Raw genomic sequence first — 21,212 nt, forward strand, 5'->3', positions numbered from 1 at the left:
TAGGCCTGATAAGGATTTTTTTTTTGTTTTCTGCAGCAATGCCTGTAATGCACTATTACATTTTCCCCAGCAGCTACTGTATCTATCCCTACACAAAATAGTACAGCTAACAGCAGTTTTGAATATAAAAGATGTAGAAGGAATATTTGGTTAAAGTATTTTTCACCAGCAAGGCCTGTAACGTTCACGTAGCCTTCTACAGCAGTGCTCCCTACACTATTTCCGGGTACAGTGTGGTGACAATTGGGTCATCGGATCTTATATAGACCCGATGACATGATGAGGCCAGCCAATCACAATAATGCCAGTAGCCAACGTGGCTTTTCCGTGATTTGCAGACAATCCTGCATATTTAGTGGCTGAAAAACAGTAACAAAACATGCGAGGTGGGGACTCGAGCATGTGATCAAGCACTAGGGATACTCGACTGAGTACCGAGTGTGCCCAAGCACCCTGATGCTCGATCGAGTACTGAGCAGTGCTGAGCACGCTCACTCATCACTACTTCTGACCACTCCTCCTTCCATTTTTCCTCTATTGCAGGAAAACATCATCTTGTTGAGCAGCTGTGTATATAAAGCAGATGGATGTGCCATTTCTGGGGCGGCTGAGAGCTCCGGTTTCTAGCCTCAGAGGGGGCCAATATTCATGGCCCCTTCCTATGCTATTAATATCAGCCCCAAGCTGTCTGCATAGCCTTTGTTTTTTGTTACAGCTAGGGGCTGATATTAGTAGCCTGGGAAGACCCATGGGTATTACCCCCTTCCCAGGCTAAAAACATATATCTATTATCTATGTATCTATCTATCTATCATATATCTATTATCTATCTAACTATCTATCTATCTATCTATCTATCTATCAATATATCTATCTATCCTTATATCTATCCATATATCTGTCTATCGATTCATTATCAATTATATATACAGTACAGACCAAAAGTTTGGACACACCTTCTCATTTAAAGATTTTTCTGTATTTTCATGACTATGAAAATTGTACATTCACACTGAAGGCATCAAAACTATAAATTAACACATGTGGAATTATATACTTAACAAAAAAGTGTGAAACAACTGAAAATATGTCTTATATTCTAGGTTCTTCAAAGTAGCCACCTTTTGCTTTGATGACTGCTTTGCACACTCTTGGCATTCTCTTGATGAGCTTCAAGAGGTAGTCACCGAAAATGGTCTTCCAACAATCTTGAAGGAGTTCCCAGAGATGCTTAGCACTTGTTGGCCCTTTTGCCTTCACTCTGCGGTCCAGCTCACCCCAAACCATCTCGATTGGGTTCAGGCCTGGTGACTGTGGAGGCCAGGTCATCTGTCGTAGCACCCCATCACTCTCCTTCTTGGTCAAATAGTCCTTACACAGCCTGGAGGTGTGCTTGGGGTCATTGTCCTGTTGAAAAATAAATGATGGTCCAACTAAATGCAAACCGGATGGAATAGCATGCCACTGCAAGATGCTGTGGTAGCCATGCTGGTTCAGTATGCCTTCAATTTTGAATAAATCCCCAACAGTGTCACCAGCAAAGCACCCCCACACCATCACACCTCCTCCTCCATGCTTCACGGTGGGAACCAGGCATGTAGAGTCCATTCGTTCACCTTTTCTGCGTCACACAAAGACACGGTGGTTGGAACCAAATCTCACATTTGGACTCATCAGACCAAAGCACAGATTTCCACTGGTCTAATGTCCATTCCTTGTGTTCTTTAGCCCAAACAAGCCTCTTCTGCTTGTTGCCTGTCCTTAGCAGTGGTTTCCTAGCAGCTATTTTACCATGAAGGCCTGCTGCACAAAGTCTCTTCTTAACAGTTGTTGTAGAGATGTGTCTGCTGCTAGAACTCTGTGTGGCATTGACCTGGTCTCTAATCTGAGCTGCTGTTAACCTGCGATTTCTGAGGCTGGTGACTTTGATAAACTTATCCTCAGAAGCAGAGGTGACTCTTGGTCTTCCTTTCCTGTGGCGGTCCTCATGTGAGGTAGTTTCTTTGTATCGCTTGATGGTTTTTGCAACTGCACTTGGGGACACTTTCAAAGTTTTCCCAATTTTTCGCCCTGACTGACCTTCATTTCTTAAAGTAATGATGGCCACTCGTTTTTCTTTACTTAGCTGCTTTTTTCTGGCCATAATACAAATTCTAGCAGTCTATTCAGTAGGACTATCAGCTGTGTATCCACCAGAATTCTGCACAACACAACTGATGGTCCCAACCCCATTTATAAGGCAAGAAATCTCACTTATTGAACCTCACAGGGCACACCTGTGAAGTGAAAACCATTTCCTGTGACTACCTCTTGAAGCTCATCAAGAGAATGCCAAGAGTGTGCAAAGCAGTCATCAAAGCAAAAGGTGGCTACTTTGAAGAACCTAGAATATAAGACATATTTTCAGTTGTTTCACACTTTTTTTGTTAAGTATATAATTCCACATTTGTTAATTCATAGTTTTGATGCCTTCAGTGTGAATGTACAACTTTCATAGTCATGAAAATACAGAAAAATCTTTAAAGGAGAAGGTGTGTCCAAACTTTTGGTCTGTACTGTATATATATATATATCTATATAGATAGATATATGGATAGATAATAGATAGATACATAATAGATTGATAGATACTGTATATGGATAGATAATAGATAAATGGATAGCTATATGGATAGATAGATAGATAGATGGATAAATAGATAGATCGATAGATAGAATGATAGATAGATAATCAGATAGGTAGATAGATAATAGATAAATAGATATAATCTATCTATCTAATTATCTACCTATTTATTTATCCATATACTGTATGTATATATTATCTATATAATTATCCATATATCTATCTATATATCTATCCATATATGTATTATCTATCTATCCATCTATCTATTAACCTATTTATGTATCTATCCATATACCCATTATCTATTTATCAATATATCCATATATATAACTATTATCTATCTATTTATAAATCTATTTATCTATCCATAAATCTTTCAATCTATTATCTATTTATCTATTATCTATCCATATATCAATCTATCTATCCATATATTTATTGTTTATCTATCTATATATCTATTATCTATCTATCTATCTATCTATCTATCAATCTATCTATCTATATAGCTATCTATCAATCAATATCTCTATCCATCCATTTATCTATTATCTGTCTTTCAATATATCTATCTATCCATATATCTCTTTACGTATCTATTATCTATCTATCAATATATCTATCCATATATATATTATCTATCTATCAATATACCTATCTATCTATCCATATATATTTATATATATATTTATTTTTTACAGGGGTGGAGAACATCGGGGACAAGGTGTAGGTGAGTATAATGTGTTTTATTTTTTAATATTTTTTTATTAATTTTAACTTTTTTTTTATTTTCAGCACAAGCACCGCTGGTGAGAGACTACTGCTTCCATCCAGCGGCACCTGCGCTCTCTGTTTCCTATGGCAGTATGCGCCGGCTGATGGTGGTAGTAGTACCATCTGCCGGCGCCTATATGACCCGCGGTAAGCTATTTACCGTGGGTCATTGTCATAGCTGTGGGATCATGCTGACACCTGTCAGCATGATGACACAGCCCTCTGACACCGCCGATCAGAGCCTGTGTTTCTTGCACTGTCACGCAAGTGACAGCGTGAGAGACACCCGAACACAAACCCAAACAGTATCACGGACTTCCAAGGAAGTCCGTGTTCAGGGTCCGTGCCCGAACAGTAGGTGTTCGGTACGGACCCCGAACTTTACTGTTCGGGTTCGCCCATCACTAATTGCTACACGTTTCAACATCAGACAGGTGTCTTCCTCTGGCCAGGTATGTAACATGTTATCTGCCTGTCTGCTACTCTCAGCAGCACTTACTTCCTTTTTTATTTAATTTGGTGGCAGGGGTGGACACTGGCAGCTTGGGGCCCCTGTGCAAGAAATGTGTTTCAATTTCCTCCTTCTACAGAGACCAAGATATAAATCATATATATATGTATATACAGTGACAAGCAAAAGAGTAACAATGTTTTGAACTTTTGCCTTTCAGGCTCCATATCTCACCATCCACTACTGCTTCGAACATGAAACTACGATCATTTTATAGACAATCATCTGGGCTATCTCATATATAAATTTGACTTGCAACTATTTAGCAAATGATTAGTAATGCAGATTCTTGTCATATCACTGCATTGTTACTGTTTTGCTCCAGGTGGTGGAAAAATCTTTTTCTTCCTGTATACTACAAAATACAACCTGTTATCATATTTCCTAATAGCTCAGTGTGTTATTAGGTTGATTCCAAATCGAAAGGTCACTGGTTTGAATCGAGAAGCTGCCATGAAGAATATTTCCCAAAAAAAGAGAAACCGCATCATCCAGTCAATCGATAGCAGTCTCTCAACAAAGAAAATTGACAAACTCCAACATGTGAGTGCCATGACAGTTGGATGAATATGAACTGAAGTCCGTTCATCCATTCAAAAGCCAAGAGGTTCATGCAAAATATTGGAGTCAACAAGTTGGCTCATCATAAGGTCTGTCAGTTCTGGTGCGATACACACGACAGTGGAGTTGGCTCATATGCTTCATAACAGTGAGATCCCAGACTTTCATGCAAGCACCGTCTGACGCACATTATACAAGTCTGGAATGATGGCTCAAAAAAAGTGAAAAAGCCTCAACTTCAATATCATCATAAGAAGTGACTGCTCGAGTTTGCAAAAAGGTATAAAAAAGGTATAAACAGTGGACAGTGGAAGATCGGAAACGGGTGATTTGGCGCAATGAGACAAAAGTCAATAGTAGAGATGAGCGGTGTTCGACTCGAACTGTTGGCCAATCTCAAATTCGAGCTGTTTTGGGCGGTGTTCGAGCCGTTCGGCGAACCCGAACGATTTGAAAAAAATTCGGCTGTTCGAGGTTATGTTCGATAACTGTTCGTGCACCAAAATCATAACTGGATTTTTTCTCAGTAATGCTGAAAATTAATGTTAATACGCAGTTTGAGTGCACAGCGGGGCGGGGGGAGGGGCAGGGGATGGATCTCTGCAGAAATAATGAAGATCTCCATTTTTTTTTCTCTTTCCCGCATTTACAGTGGGGAGGTGCAATCTGTCAGCCTATCAGCAGCGCACACACGGAGTGAACTGCTTTTTTTCACACAAGCAAGGGCATGTGTCATTGACAGTGTATGTCACATGTCCTTGCCCTTTAAGACCCAGCCATTTTCCCCGTCGCCACCATTTTCTCACTGCCGCAGCTGCGTGTTAGACGGCACCGCTGTTGCTGTGTGCACTATACTTTGTTAATTTGAAGCCAATTTTCGCACAAATCTACAGATAGCTTGGGAGTAGGGAATAGTTGTGATTGCAGTCCTTTTAAGGACTAGGTTACATCATTTCCTATGACTTTTATCAGGCAGGTCTGTGCTCTTAAATAGATAGGTTGGGAGTAAAGACTAATTGTAATTGCAGTCCTTTTCAGGGCTAGGTTACATCAGTTCCTATCAGTTTTATCAGGCAGGTCTGTGCTCTTAAATAGATAGGTTGGGAGTAAAGACTAATTGTTATTGCAGTCCTTTTCAGGGCTAGGTTACATCAGTTCCTATCACTTTTTGCCAGGCAGGTCTGTTTTAGTGCTGTGCAAGTTTTTTTCACAGCATTTGGCTAAATCTAGCAAAGAAAATCCTTTTTGTCCTCTTGCAGTGTGTGTTAGTCAGTGGAAAAGCCTATCTGTGTTGCAAGCTACACCACCTGTGTATAGAATACACATTTTTTTACTGGACCTAGTGAAGTAAAACCTTTTGGGCATCGCATCATTCTATTAGTCCATCTATACTAACCTCCAGCAGGTTGCAAATTCAAAATAATTTTTATCTGCATCTAGCTCTGAAAAAATATTTCGGCTTGTAGCAGTGAGTGGGACTTGTTCTATTAGTCCATCTATACTAACCTCCATCAGGTTGCAAATTCAATATAATTTTTTTCTGCATCTAGCTCTGAAAAAATATTTCGGCTTGTAGCAGTGTGTGGGACTTGTTCTATTAGTCCATCCATACTAACCTCCATCAGGTTGCAAATTCAAGAACATTTTTATCTGCATCTAGCTCTGAAAAAATATTTCAGCTTGTAGCAGTGTGTTGGACTTGTTCTATTAGTTCATCTATACTAACCTGCAGCAGGTTGCAAATTCAAAATAATTTTTTACTGCATCTAGCTCTGAAAAAATATTTTGGCTTGTAGCAGTGTGTGGGACTTGTTCTATTAGTCCATCTATACTAACCTCCACCAGGTTGCAAATTCAATATAATTTTTATCTGCATCTAATCCAGCCAATACCTTTGGGCTAATACCACAGCTTGGCCACTCAGCTCTGCTCGGTTCCCATCCATTGTTTTTTGTTCAAACAACTCCAGAGTTGTCAATTAGTTAACCACCAAAATGAGTGGAAAAAGGCCTGCTGCTGGTGGAAAGGGGAATAGGCGTGTTGGGAAGGGAAAAAAAGGTTGTGTCCATCGTGTAGGTGAAAAGCAACAGTAGCATCTGCAGAAGAAAGACCATCTTCCAGCCAAACTAAGATGTCTACTTCTTTTTGCGGACAATGTGATAAGATCCCTTTCTTACGGTCACGCCAATCGCTACAAATTCCAGATGAGGCACAAAAACAGCAGGTGCTTCAACGGATGTCAAGTGCTCCTTTAAATGGGCTCTCCTCCACCTCAACTTCAACATCACAAATACTTCAGTCCTCAGAGTTGTCACCCCAATCGCACTTGCTTCCTCACAGCTCCCAAGTCTCCAGCTGCCCATCTGAGTATGAGGTAGAACAGATGGTTGAGTCTGCAGAGCTGTTTACTCATACTATAGCCTGGTAATCAGAGGTTGGCTCCAGATATTCTGTGAATCCAGACGAAGAAATGATCTGCACTGATACCCAGAATCTTTATGAGTCGGATCCAGGACCAGACGCAGAAGGTTCTGACCATAATGTAGACCCTAGTTCCCAATCTGTAATTCCTGTTGGTGGAGACAATGAGGAAGATGATGATGATGAGACTCAAATACCTGATTGGAGCGAGAACTTTAGTTTTTTGTCAGGGCAGGAAGAGGTTGGCTCTGAGGACGACGGGTGTGATAACACACAGGGTGATGATGACGAGGTTGGAGATCCCACTTACTGTCAACCCACAGTCAGCCAAGAGATGAGGTCAGCAGAGGAGGTGGAGGAGGATGCTAGTGATGACGAGGTCAGGTTGCGCCTTCTTGGACAGAGACGTAGTACTGGAAGCACGTCAACAACTGCATCCTCAAACACAACTCTGCCTCTGACCACAAGTCGTGGTGGCTCTTCAGGTCGCATGGGTGCTATGCCTTGCATAGCCTGGGCATTTTTTCAGATCGATAAAGATGACCCAACTCGTGTTATCTGTAACATTTGTCAGCAAAAGCTAAGTAGAGGCCAAAAAATACATAGTTTGAGTACTTCATGCATGAACCGGCACATGGATATGAAGCATAAGTTGCAGTGGGAAGCTCACTGTGCTACAATGCAGCCTAGCCGGACGGTCCAACCACCGTCTGCCACATCTTGTGTATCCACGGCCTCTTCATCCTCTGTGACTGCGGGAACAGCAGTCACACCTGTTTTGGGACACAGACCTGCCACCTCTTTACCCGCAACAGTCAGCGTGATTGGCAGGTCATCATTTTCTTTGGTGGAAACACCAGCTGGTGTTTATCGCTGTCCGACATCGATAGCACCACCTTTGGATCAAGGCAACCTAACATGTCCGCCTGCATCTTCCTCACAGACCGGCAGTTTGCCGGGGATACCCTTCTCAGCCACGTCTAAGCACAGCTGCCATCCCTCAGTCCCTCAGATGTGGACAAGTAAAAGACCATTTCCTCCAAGCCATGAGAAAGCTAAGAGGTTGAATTTCACCATCTGCAAGCTCTTGGCTACAGAAATGCTTCCTTTTTGCCTGGTGGACACAGAGGATTTTCGAGACCTTATGTCCGTCGCAGTGCCCCAGTACCAGATGCCAAGTCGGCACTACTTCTCAAAGAAAGGTGTGCCTGCGCTCCACCAGCATGTCGCACACAACACCACCGCTTCTTTGAGAAACTCTGTGTGTGACAGGGTGCATTTCACCACAGACACTTGGATGAGTAGGCATGGACAGGGGTGTTACATGTCGCTCACTGGGCACTGGGTAACTATGGTGACAGCAGGACAAGGGGCTGCTATCCAAGTCTTGCCATCCCCACGAGTTGTGCGTCAATCCTCTATATCTCAAAGTTCCTCCACTGCTTCTGCCTCCTCAACCTCCTCTCGGTCCTACACCTGCACCCAAAGCCTGTCTGGTCACGCCACAAGCTTTCTAACTGCGCAGAAGGGATCCTGCACACCTCTTTACTATGCTGGGAGCAGGGCTTAACGTCATCAGGCGGTTTTTACTTTGAAATGTCTGAGAAATGTGAGTCACACAGCTGAGGAGTTGTGGTCAGCTCTGGAGAACCAGTTTCATGAATGGTTGTCTCCACTGGACCTGAAACCAGGGAAAGACGTGTGTGACAATGCTGCAAACCTCGGTGCAGCCCTTCGCCGGGGCAATGTCACACACGTGCCTTGTATGGCTCATGTGTTGAACCTAGTTGTCCAGAAATTTTTTGCCCACTATCCCGGACTAGATGGCCTTCTGCAGAGGACACGGTCGCTGTGTGCTCACTTCCGCCATTCGCATCCTGCAGCTCAGCGACTTACTTCTCTACAGAAGTCGTTGGGCCTGCCACTTCACTGGCTAAAATGCGATGTGCCTACCCGGTGGAATTCAAATCTGCACATGTTGCAGGGACTGTGGCAGCACCGACAAGCCCTGGTGCAATACGTTGTGACGTATAGCCTGGGCCAACGAGATCCAAAGGTGGGGCAAATCACGCTGGAGGAGTGGTCTCAGATCAGGGACCTATGCACCCTTCTGCACAGTTTTGAAATGGCGACGAAAATGTTTAGTGCTGACGATGCCGTAATCAGTATGACTATTTTGGTGATTTACATGCTGGAGCACATGTTAAACAGAATTCAGAGTCACAAGAGGAGGTGGAGGAAGTAGAGGAGGAGGAGTTGTATGCGGAAGGGCTAACATCTGCAAGGTCCAGACGGTCGGCAGCACCAAGGCGGCAGGCATGTGAGGGTGGGGGAGATGGTTTTAAAAGGGCGCATGGTAGCAGCCAAACTAGTGAGGAAGGTGCAGGAGCCCAGGAAGAAGTGGAGGACGAACTGATGGAAGACTCATCAGATGAGGGAGACCTTGATCACATTTCTGTTGTGCGAGGATGAGGGGAGAGTGCAGAGGAAGGAAGCATGATTGTTACCTCGCCACCAACACAATAGGGACTTGGTGCTCCTGGATGAGCAAGACATATGAGTGCCTTCTTGCTGCACTACCTGCAACATGACCCTCGAATTGTGAGAATTAGAAATAATCCTGACTACTGGGTTGCCACACTGTTAGATCCCCGGTACAAAAGTAAATTTGCAGAAATTATTCCTGCCATAGAAAGAGATGCACGCATGCAGGAGTATCAGCAGAGACTGTTGCAGAATCTTACATGTGCTTTTCCACAAAACACTAGTGGTGCACGTAGTGAATCTCACAGTTCCAACTTGACAACCGTGGGACCGTCGAGTGTTCAGCTCTCAAAACGTAACAGAAACACAGTATCTGCTGGTAACATCAATTTTGCAGAATCATTTCACCACTTTTTTTAGCCCATCCTTTGCAAAGCCACAGGAGACAAGAAGTCTGACACATAGTCAATGCCTAGAGACGATGGTACAGGAGTATCTCCAAGTAAACATTGAAGCCATGACTGTGTCACTGGACCCTTGCTCTTTTTGGGCTTCGAATCTGGATAAATGGCCGGAGCTCGCCACTTACGCATTGGAGATCTTGTCATGCCCCGCAGCCAGTGTTCTGTCTGAACGTGTGTTCAGCGCTGCTGGTGGTGTGCTGACAGATAAGCGCACGCGGCTCTCCACTAATAATGTACACAGACTCACGTTCATAGAGATGAACAAATCATGGATCCGAAAGGACTTTTCTACCCCTGTGTCATCCTGGGGAGAGTAAAAGCTTGATGATTTGTTAAAATCACCTCACCTACCGTTTTTAGCTTTCAAATTACTAATCATGTTTATCTGTATCTTGGCTGGAAAATAATTTGGGCCTTGTAGCAGTGTGCAGTACTGATTCTATTAGGCCATCTATACTAAACTCCACCAGATTTAAAATTACTAATCATGTTTATATGTATCTTGGCTGGAACATAATTTGGGCTTTGTAGCAGTTTGCAGTACTGATTCTATTAGGCCATCAATACTAAGCTCCACCAGCTTTCAAATTAATAATAATTTTTAGCTGCATCTAGCCCGGAAGATAATTTTGGGGCTCCTAAATGCGCAAGACACATGAGTGCCTTCTTGCTGCACTACCTGCAACATGACCCTCAGATTGTCAGAATTCGAAGTAATCCTGACTACTGGGTTGCCACACTCTTAGATCCCCCACACTCTTCGATCAAGATTTTCATTTTAATAAAGAACAAAAAAAATAGTCATTTTTGAAATTATAAGCATTAGCAGGTTATTAGAAACTGAAATCAAACTGTTTTCAACTCTAAACTTTATTCTAGGTGATGTTACATTTGCACATAGGACCACTTGTTTGAAAGGAGCTTCTGAACTCTCTCGTCCATTGAATTTGTCAGGTTTTGGATGGCTTCTGCTTCAGTTGTTTGGCATGAGGACAGAATACCCTCCCAGAGATGTTGCTTAGATGAGAACTGCCTCCCGCCATCATAGACACTCCTTTTGATGATGCTCCAGAGGTTCTGAATGGGGTAGAGGTCAGGGGAGCATGGGGGTCACACCATAAGTTTGTCCGCTTTTATGCCCTTATCAGCCAGAGATGCAGATGTGTTATGTGCACCATGAGACGGTGCATTATCATGCATGAAAATGATCTTGCTGCGGAATACATGGTTCTTCTTCTTGAACCATGGCAGGAAGTGCTGTTTGAGAAACTCCACATACATTATGGAGTTCATCTTTAGCGCCTTCAGGGATCCTAAAGGGGCCGACAATCTCTCTCCCCATGATTCCAGCCCAAAACATTACTCCACCTCCTCCTTGTTGGCGCTGTAGCCATGTTTGCGTGGGGTGTCCATCAACCAGCCATCCTCCACTCCATCCATCTGGACCATCGAGCATTGCACGGCACTCATCGGTGAACAAAACAGTTTTGAAGTAAGTCTTCATGTATTGTTTGCCCACTGTAGCCGTTTTTGCTTGTGTGCAGTGGATAGAGGAGGTCGACAGGATGGCTTACGCACAGCTGCAAACCTCTGAAGGACTCTGCATCTTGTTGTTCGGGGGACGTTGGAGGCACCAGCAGTTTGAAAAACTTGTCTTCTGCTATGACAAGGCTTTTTTGCCGCTGCTCTTTTAACCTGACGTAATTGCCTGTAGGAAAGAGTCCTCAATTTTGCCTTATCAGCACGCACACGTGTGTACTGTGAATCAGCTACATACTTCTTGATTGTGCGATGATCAGGATGAAGTGTCTTAGCAATGTTGATTGTAGTCATGCCTTGACCTAAACACTCCACAATTTGTTGCTTCTCAGCAGCCAACACATCCTTTTTCTTTCCCATTTTGGCAGAAAGTGTAGGCTGTTTAATAATGTGGGACAGCCTTCTTAAGTAGTCTTGCCTTTCATTGGACACACCTGCCAAACTAATTAGCACAGGTGTCTGCAATTGCTTACAGTGATATAAAGAGCCCTGACACACATCACCATCAATGAGTTTAACTGACAAACAAAAAAATTCTTACCTTATCACTCCTAAACGCTTTTTGCATAATAATTTGGAACACAGTGTACATGTGCTTTTCCACAAAACACCAGGGGTTCACACAGTGAATCTTACAGTTCTAACGTGACAACCGTGGTCTGTATGGAGTTGTTCAATAAAGGGCCCAAAATTAAGATAACATAGACGGGAGAGGTCTCTATGAATACGAATTCCTAAGTATTTGATACCCTGTGAGGGCCAGGCAAAGGGAAAGTTTGACTGGATGGAATCCTGTATGGATTTGGGGAGGGAGACATCGAGGGCCTCAGACTTCGCTGCATTGATTTTAAAATTTGACCATGTAACAAAGTGATCTATTTCAGCCATAACAGCAGGGATTGATATATGTGATTGAGTGATATATACTAGGACATCATCAGTAAATGCAGAGCACTTGTACTCGGTGCCTCCCACCTCAATCCACCTAATATTGGGGTTATGGCGAATTGATGAAAGCAGGTGCTCCGTCACTAGGATGTATAAGAGAGGGGACAGAGGACATCCCTGCCTTGTCCCATTGGTGATTTTGAAAGGTGATGAAAATGTTCCATTTATCTTCAGCCTAGGTGACGTATTGCGATACAGGGCCGTGATTTTGCCTATAAAAGGGTCCCCTAGACCCCTACCCCAAGCTTTTTAAGAGAATAATATATGGCGTGCCAGGAGACTCTATGGAATGCTTTCTCAGCATCCAACGAGAGTATCTAATTACAAATTTTTAATTGCATCTAGCCCAGGAAATACTTTGTGCCTACTAGCAGTGTCTGCTAGTCAGCGGATTATCCCAGCTGTTAAGCAAGCTACACCACCTGTAGTTTGGACACTTAATTTTTTCAAAGGAAATGGTTCGGGTCCCCGGGACACTCAGTGAAGAGCATCGGGGAGGCACCCCAAGGCATAGGGGCTGGGACTGGTGGTAGGACGCCTTGCGGTGGACCGCCGAGCTCGATCCTTATAAAAGCTTTTTAACTGCAGCAGCTTTAGTGGACGCTACTGGACCTGGAATTACGCGGCTGCTGGCATGAGACTTGCCCTCCAATAGATCCTTGTAAAAGGATTTAAAGTGTATTCATTCAAATTAGAGAGACAATTTAAATTAAAAAGATTAGACCTGCCTCCACCGCAGGGAAGCTTGCTCGACCCACCAGCGGACAGGCACCAGTATTGGGAGAGGGGGGCTGGCCGTCAGGGTCCACCGCGGCTCTGGCACAAAGCCGGCAACACGGAGGTCTCACGGGCAGGAACGGACTGGCCATGTCGGCTTCGCACTTTTTCAGTTTTAGAAGGGCATGACATGCCTATATCTGTGTCTCCCCCTCTTTTTACTCCTCCACCTCTTTTCTTTTCGCATGACTATATGTACTTGTCACTTTTCCATGTGTTAGTTGTGTCTTCTGAGCAGTTTGTCAGGTTTTGGACACCTTTGAAGGTGTTTTCTATGTGTTTCTATGTGTTTTTGTTTGCCTGCCATTGGTTTTAACGGTGTTCGACGAACAGTTCGGCGAACATACGGGTGTTCGACGAACCGAACCGAACTCGAGCACTACGGGGGTGGCTCAACACTAGTCAATAGACTAGGCTCTGATGGGTGCAAATGGGTCTGGAAGAAAATAGGGAAGAAGGAGCTAACAGATTGAGAAATTGAAGGAACTGTCAGGTTCGGTGGAGGAAGCCTGATGATATGGGATTGTTTCACAGCCAAACTCATTGGATACTTGACCAGGATGAATGGTGTTCTCAATGCTGAGATATTCTTGCATAATAATAATTAATAATCTTTATTTTTATATACCACTAACATATTCCGCAGCGCTTTAAATACGTTATCATCGCTGTCCCCAGTGGGGCTCACAATCTAGATTCCCTATCAGTATGTCTTTGGAGTGAGGGAGGAATCCGGAGAATCTGGAGGAAACCCACGCAAACACGGGGAGAATATACAAACTCCTTGCAGATGTTGTTCTTGGTGGGATTTGAACCCAGGACTCCAGTGCTGCATATCCTACTAGACGATATACTTCATACACTCGAAGTCCCCCACTGTCTCCAGACCTCAAACCAATTGAACACTTGTGGGTAGAGTTGAAGAAAAAGCTGTGTACATACCCAAGTGAGTCGAAGAGTATGCATCAACTTTGGGATCATGTAGAAGAGACCTGGGATTAGATTTCAGTCAAGACATGCTTGAATTTGATTGGGAGCATGCCCAGAAGGATTCAGTCAGGGTTGAAAGCCAAAAGTGGATTTACAAAATACTAATAAAATACTAAAAATTAAAATTTATATTTTTAGTAGCAAAATAGTAACAATGCTATGACATGACCAGAATCTGCATAACTAATCATATGCTAAATAGTTGCAAGTCATATTTATGTATGAGATAGCCAAGATGATTGTCTATAAAAAGAGGGTAGTCTCACGTTCTAAGCAGTAGTGGATGGTGAGATATGGAGCTTGAAAGTCAAAAGTTCAAAACATTGTTACCCTTTTGCTTGTCACTGTATATCTCATTACATAGTCTCCTCTCATTATCAAGCTTCTTTTCTGATGGAGGAGGCTGATGGACTGGTCTTCTGGTCACTGGCTGCTCCATCAGCAGTCATTTTTATATATAACAAGAGAGGACGATGTAAGAAAGATAGGGCGCTCGCTGTAAATAACAAAAGTTTTGAGAATACGCTATGTAAGGGACGGGGCTATACATAACAAGTAATGACACTCTGTAACAATGGATGGTGCTTCACATAACAAGAGAACACTATATAACGATGCTATTCATAACTAGAGAGGATGCTACAAAATAAGTGACAGTGCTACAGTATATATAATAAAAGTAAACTATGTACTAGGGGACATTTCTATCTTATATATAATGCTGGATGCGTCCTTCTTTCTGAAGTTGGAATGGGGGATGCCTGCGTAGTGTGGTTCCGAAGTTGCACACCGCACCATTGCGCCATTTTATTGAAGACACTGTGTTTGCGAATTTGCAAACACACTGTCTTCAACAAAATAGTGCTGGATATAGCGAGATGAACACCCGTTGACTCCGGTATCATTTTACTGAAAAATTCTACTGCAATATTAACATAGCAGTGCACACACGACTCCCATCGCCATTATCCCTATGGTCGACAGGTACGCAGTGCTATGTTGACATTGTACTACATTACTTCAATAAAATGGCTCTAGAGTCAGCGCGTGCACATTCTACGATCTCCGGTGCCACTTTATTGAAACAATGTATATGTGAATTCGCAGACACAGTGTCTTTAACAAAATGGTGCATGATAGCACATTATGTGCACACACTGACTCCGGTGCCATTATATTGAAGAATTCTACAACAATGTCAACATAGCAGTTTGCAAGCGCCAGCCGTCGCCATTATTCCTGCTATATTGACATTGTAGTATAAACATAAAAGTATATACTATACACAGAGGGAGATAACATACAGGTATATACTATATAAAGGGAGAGATAACATACAGGTATATACTATATACATGAGGAGATAACATACAGGTAACATATATAACACTGGACACGTCCTTCTGTCTGTAGCCGGGATGGGCGGCACCTGACTAGTAGTACACTGCTCAGGCGACGGAGTCAGGATACAGAGAGTGCGCATATCGCACTACGGTGCCATTTTATCAAAGTCACTGTGTATGCAAATTCGCAGACACAGTTTCCTCAACAAAATGGCACTGGATATCGCGGGATGCGTGTGCATTGACTCCAGCACCATTTTATTGAAGAATTGTAATACAACGTCAACATAGCATTACGCACGTGCCGGCTGTCACCATTATCCCCATGGCCAGCGCGTACACAATGTTATATTAACGTTGTAGTACATTACTAAAATAGCGCTGGAGTCAGCGCGTGCGCACACCGCAATTTCCGGCACCATTTTACTGAAGACACTGTAAATGTGAATTCGCAGACACAGTGACTTAAAAAAATGGCTCAGAATAGTGCAGTATGTGCATGCATTGACTCCAACAGCAGTTTATTGTTTTTTTGAAGTATTGTAACACTAAATTAACATAGCACTGTGCACACCCACACTCCACCGTAATTTTAAATGTGTTTTACAGAGAAGTTTTTGCACCAAAAAAATTTTGTTTTCCGCTAATACTCTAATAAAACTATGTACCAATAAAAATGCTCGCCACCAGGGTGTACAACGGGTTCAATAGCTAGAACTTGATAAGGCTACATTCCTGTATCCATGTAAAGTGTTGGTGTGCTGCCCTATTCTTATCTCTTACAGCAAACAGACCCATTAAATATGTCCCATCCCTCAAAATCGGATCAGAACAGTACATGCTCTGAGTCTTGTTGATCTCATTCTCGGATCTTTGATTTTCAGGGATTTGTGAATGGATCCATAAAACCCTGAGCCCATGGCCATCCGATAAAAAAATCTGGCAGCACATGGACATTTCAGACAAATGTGAGAATGTGACCTAAAGGAGGTTGCTTTACAAATAAGAGAAGTACTCCAAGTCACACAGTACAGATACAGAATAAATATTTCCATACAGTGACTTGCTGGAGACATTTCATCTGATTTCAGTCATTTTCTGTTGTTTCTTCTTTATCTGATCAGACCTTCATGCCAACATCTTAAGGCCACGGCTCATCTTGTCACACTGATTGTTACGGGTCCGGGGGGTGGAACCTCTATGCTACGGTGCAAGGAGGGACCCAGAGGGGCGTAACTAAGTATCAACCCGGACCGACCCTGGTCGTACGGCGGCTAACGACTCCGTGACCAGGGAGGGACCGAGCCGAGGGACCAGGTGCTACTCTGGGGATGACCTTGTAAGGGAATGTAAAGGACATATTGATACTCATGCTAGAGAAACTCCATTTTGTCTGCTCGCTTTAAAATTATGTTATTATCACTCCTTGCATAACATACATTCTTTCTTTCTCTTCCCATAGAACTTATCTCACACTAACCTTTTCTCAAGAGAACATTTTGTCAGACACTCTGTTATCTAACTTGTTTAGGCCAGGTTTGACCTTGTAAAATTTCCATAGTGCTTCAAACTAACAATGATAATATGACCATATATGTGTTTTCCGTAATAATTATACTAACATCAGTTAGCCTATAGTATTGTAGTATGGCTGTGGAGTTGATTGGCTATTTGATGTACTCAAAACAATATAAAATGCTAAGCAAAATAAACGGGATCAGAGATTCTTTGAATCCTCCCAATACAGAACATTGTTTCCGTTTGGTTTTCTGTGGATTGCAATCAACATAATAATTTAATAGTTTGACACTCACTTGGTCAACCGTGAAGGGTTATTGCCCTCCCTTAACAGTTGGTGCCGTGACTCGGATCCCTAACCAGGGACGCCCCTCCACCTCTGGACGTCCACAAAGAGAGACCTGCCTTCAGCCTCCCCAACTGGAATTGGGACTGATCATCCCCCACAAAAAGCCACGGTAAGTGCACAAGTTTTTTACTAGTGACACTGACCTTTTGGCGTGGTTTCCACGTGGTGTGTGGTTGTTTGCAGTATCTCCGGACATCCTGGTTGGATATAGTCAAAGGTGAGACTATAAGGGGTGTAGTCCCATTAGGGGTCTGATATTATTTAACTTCAAAGCAGTATCACCTCGGATTGACAAGTGAATATTGTGTGAATCTTTCTCAGCTTCTGACAAAAATCCTTAGGAGACTGAACATTGTTAGTTTCAGTTGCGGCAGGTGATCGAAGATTGGGTAGGACACGCAAGTAGATATACGTATATCGAGGGTCCGGAGCGCTGCTAAGTTGCTAAGAGCTACAAAGCTGATGCAAAAGGCGCTCCTCCTTTCATTGTGCTGTGAAAGAATTCCCCGGACGGGAGGGGTGAGTTATTAATAGTGGAACAGCTGAGAGCTCTGGCCAGACTTCGCTGGATCTTTTTGTCAGTTGTAGTGAATAATCAATGTTTCCGTGGAGCAGAAAGAATTTGTCTCCCCCGCAGGAGAGGGAGAATGTGAAGAATATCATGATCAGTCGAGAAGGGAAAAGATCATTTAAGCACGCGCCAAAAGTGTAAAAAGTGTTTAAGGTGTTACATTTTCCTGTGGAGGCTTCAGCCTGTGTTGTGGGACGAAGGAATTCGCCACAATAGAGGAAAATTAGTTGATTGTGGATTGTTGGAAGATGCTGAAAACTTTAGGAAAGTGGCATATGAGATTTGTGATGAAGGATATGTTGAAAAAGTACAGTAGGTCCCCCTTCCCAAATTATGTGTCCACAATCCAAATCTAGAGCCCCTAAAGAAGCATCTCCCACAAATGTAGCAGTACCCCAGCCCCTGAATCCGGAAACTGAGCAATTTATACCTTATGAGATTAAATACCCTGCACTTCCCACTGAGAGTCTGCCACCATCATATAACCCAGAAGGTTGGCTCTGTAATGTGTGTTGGGTCACTAATTCAGGATGGCGCAAGACGTGCTATAATTGTGGAGCACGTAAACCCGGTGTTGTAGCACCAACCTGCCCATTACTTAACGTAGACGGGAGGTATTATAAACCACTACCCCCACCTGCCCCTGCCATGGTCCATACTCCATTCAGAGAGACCCAGGGTCCTCTGAACTCTTCCCTATTCACCGTCTCCCAAACTGGGGAAATAAAACATGGACGCGAGTATCAGGAAGTGGCGTCTGTTTTACTGAATAGTCCTTCAAATTTCTCCACTATACTGAGAATAGGCATGGGGAGTATACCACAACAGCAGGTTGGGATCATTGTAAACACAGCAAATGCGAAACTGCAGCATGGGTGGGGGCTAGCTGCAGAGATATGTCGTATTGGGGGACCTACAATACAAGCTGCATCTAATGATTACATCCGTGACCATGGTCCATTAAGAGAAGGAGAGGTGATGGCTACAAGAGCCGGACAGTTATCATGTCAGTTTGTTATACATGCAGTTGGACCAAAATATGATCCCCTGGATTTACCCAGGTCACAACAACTGCTTAAAGAAACAATCCAAAACACCCTTGCATACGCATCACAGCTTCATGCGGCCCCAACCCTAGCCCTGCCATTCATTTCCACTGGTATCTTTGGATATCCAAAAGAGGTTGCGGCCAAAATAATAGTCGGGCTATAAAGCAGTGTATTGCCATGCATCCAACTAAATTGAGAGAGATAAGACTCTTGGCCATCGACAGGGATCTTGTTGATTATGCTGCTCAATTAATCAAATCCACAATCAAACCCGATATCTGGTCTCCTCCAGTATTCCCCTACCTCCAAGATCTCCCCACAATCAGTACAATGGTAATTGCTGCACCCGCAGTACCCATAGCACAGTATCCCCCCTTTCTCCCCCGGTATCCTCCTCCTCCCTTACAGCCCCACTATTACCCCATGGTGGTACCTGATCAGCAAGTAATGTATCCCGAGAGAAGACCAGTAGTGAATTCCTGTCTTCAGTGTTGGAGGTGTTGCCGAGCAGGACACTTCCAAAGGGACTGTCACACCCCTGCTGGTCAGTGCACCACACAAGTCCCTGTATTCAAAAATTGGACACCCGGCCCACGGAACTCGTCAGAGTCTGCCTTCATGATGCCCGTAATCACCCCCGGGCTCTGTTCATCTGTAGTTCTCCCAGTGGGAGGGAATCCATCCAGTAAAGTTCATGGTAGACACTGGGGTGGCCAACTCCATTTTAAAATCAATCCACTGAACTGACCCAGTCCAATTTTCTAACGACAATCTAATATTGATCGGTGTAGATGGCAGATCTAACAAAAACACTTTCTCCAAACCTATTCCAATTGGCCTATTTCCAGAAGTAATGGCATATTCCCGATCTGCCCGGTAAATCTTTTAGGAGCAGACCTCTTGTCTAAATTCCGATCCCGAATCCAATTCCATGACAATGGTCAGATGATCCTTACTTTAAAAGATCCAAACTCTGATGCACACATAGAGGAGGTCTGCATCTTATGGGCACTACCCACGGTTATGATTAACATATCAGATACAAAGATGAAATGTTGAAAAGTGGTGAATACATGTGAGGAAAGGTTGCACTGAGTTTGTATGTAGATATGTGGAGGAACTTAAATGGTTAACTGAAATATGCGCGCTGCCAGGTAAGCGCCCAGTTACAGCTGCTAGCATAGCAAAACGGCCTTGGCTTGATACAGAGCAGAGAAGAAAAAAATGGTGAATGGAGGAAGAAAATGCAGACAATAAGGGAAAGACGCTATGTTATGTGTATTACAAAGATACAGCTCTCCGATAATGGCGGAGTAATGAATTGTTGGAAATGTTCTAATTGTGGCCAGCAGAATCCATGGTCAGCAGATTATTGTGTTGCATGTCACGAGCCCCGTCCAGGAGACACACCCCTTGCCACTACCCAAGCCACTCCTAGTGCCCCATCCTCATCTGTTATACCTATGTCCGCCCAAAGTTCCAACCCTTCCTGTAGCGACCATGTTGCTACACCCATTGCATCACCTCCAGCCTCTGACCACATGTCCCTTTGGTGGGGGCCATCTTGGTGCACCCTTCCTGTAGTATGCTTCCTTCTGGTGGTAGCCATCTTAGCACACCCGGAAAACAGGCCGCAATACACACTACACCCAGAATCCCAGAATGTGTATGAGGAAGATCATCATGACCAGTGTGTGACAGAGCATTATATGTGTTTATGTAAATTAATTTTCTAGATGGTTTTATATCCTTAAGCTTCTGATAGATGAGCATACACGTTGTCTGGTTTACAGTAATTGATTTATCAAACGTTTTTGTTTTTTTTATTAGCATTCCACTACACAAAGACTGTCAGTTTCTGTTTGCATTTACATATCAGGGCAGGCAAATGACTTGGACAGTGATGCCGCAGACTGCGCAAAATAGCCCTAATCAGTTTGCAAAGAACATGTCTAGCTGTCTGCTGCCGTGGCAGCTGGACAACTCTGAGGTAGTATTTTTAGAATACATGGATGATATTTTGTGTGCCCCCACAGAGCAAATGTCCATCAGGGCCAGTGTTAGTCTCCTCAAGCATCTAGCAAAACTGAATTGTCGAGTCTCAGCCTCGAAGCTTCAGTTTTGCCTTGGTCAAGTAGTCTTCTTAGGCCATTACCTTACTCAGGGTGCCAGACATCTCACAGAAGAAAGGAAGATGGCCATCTACGCACTACCATTCCCAAAAGATCCCATAGAGCTGCAACGGTTCCTCGGACTATGTACATATTGCAGACAATGGATCCCA

This window comes from Phyllobates terribilis, unplaced genomic scaffold, assembly GCF_046119375.1.
Source record: "Phyllobates terribilis strain yellow unplaced genomic scaffold, ASM4611937v1 Scaffold_11__3_contigs__length_659146591, whole genome shotgun sequence".
Lineage (NCBI taxonomy): Eukaryota > Metazoa > Chordata > Amphibia > Anura > Dendrobatidae > Phyllobates > Phyllobates terribilis.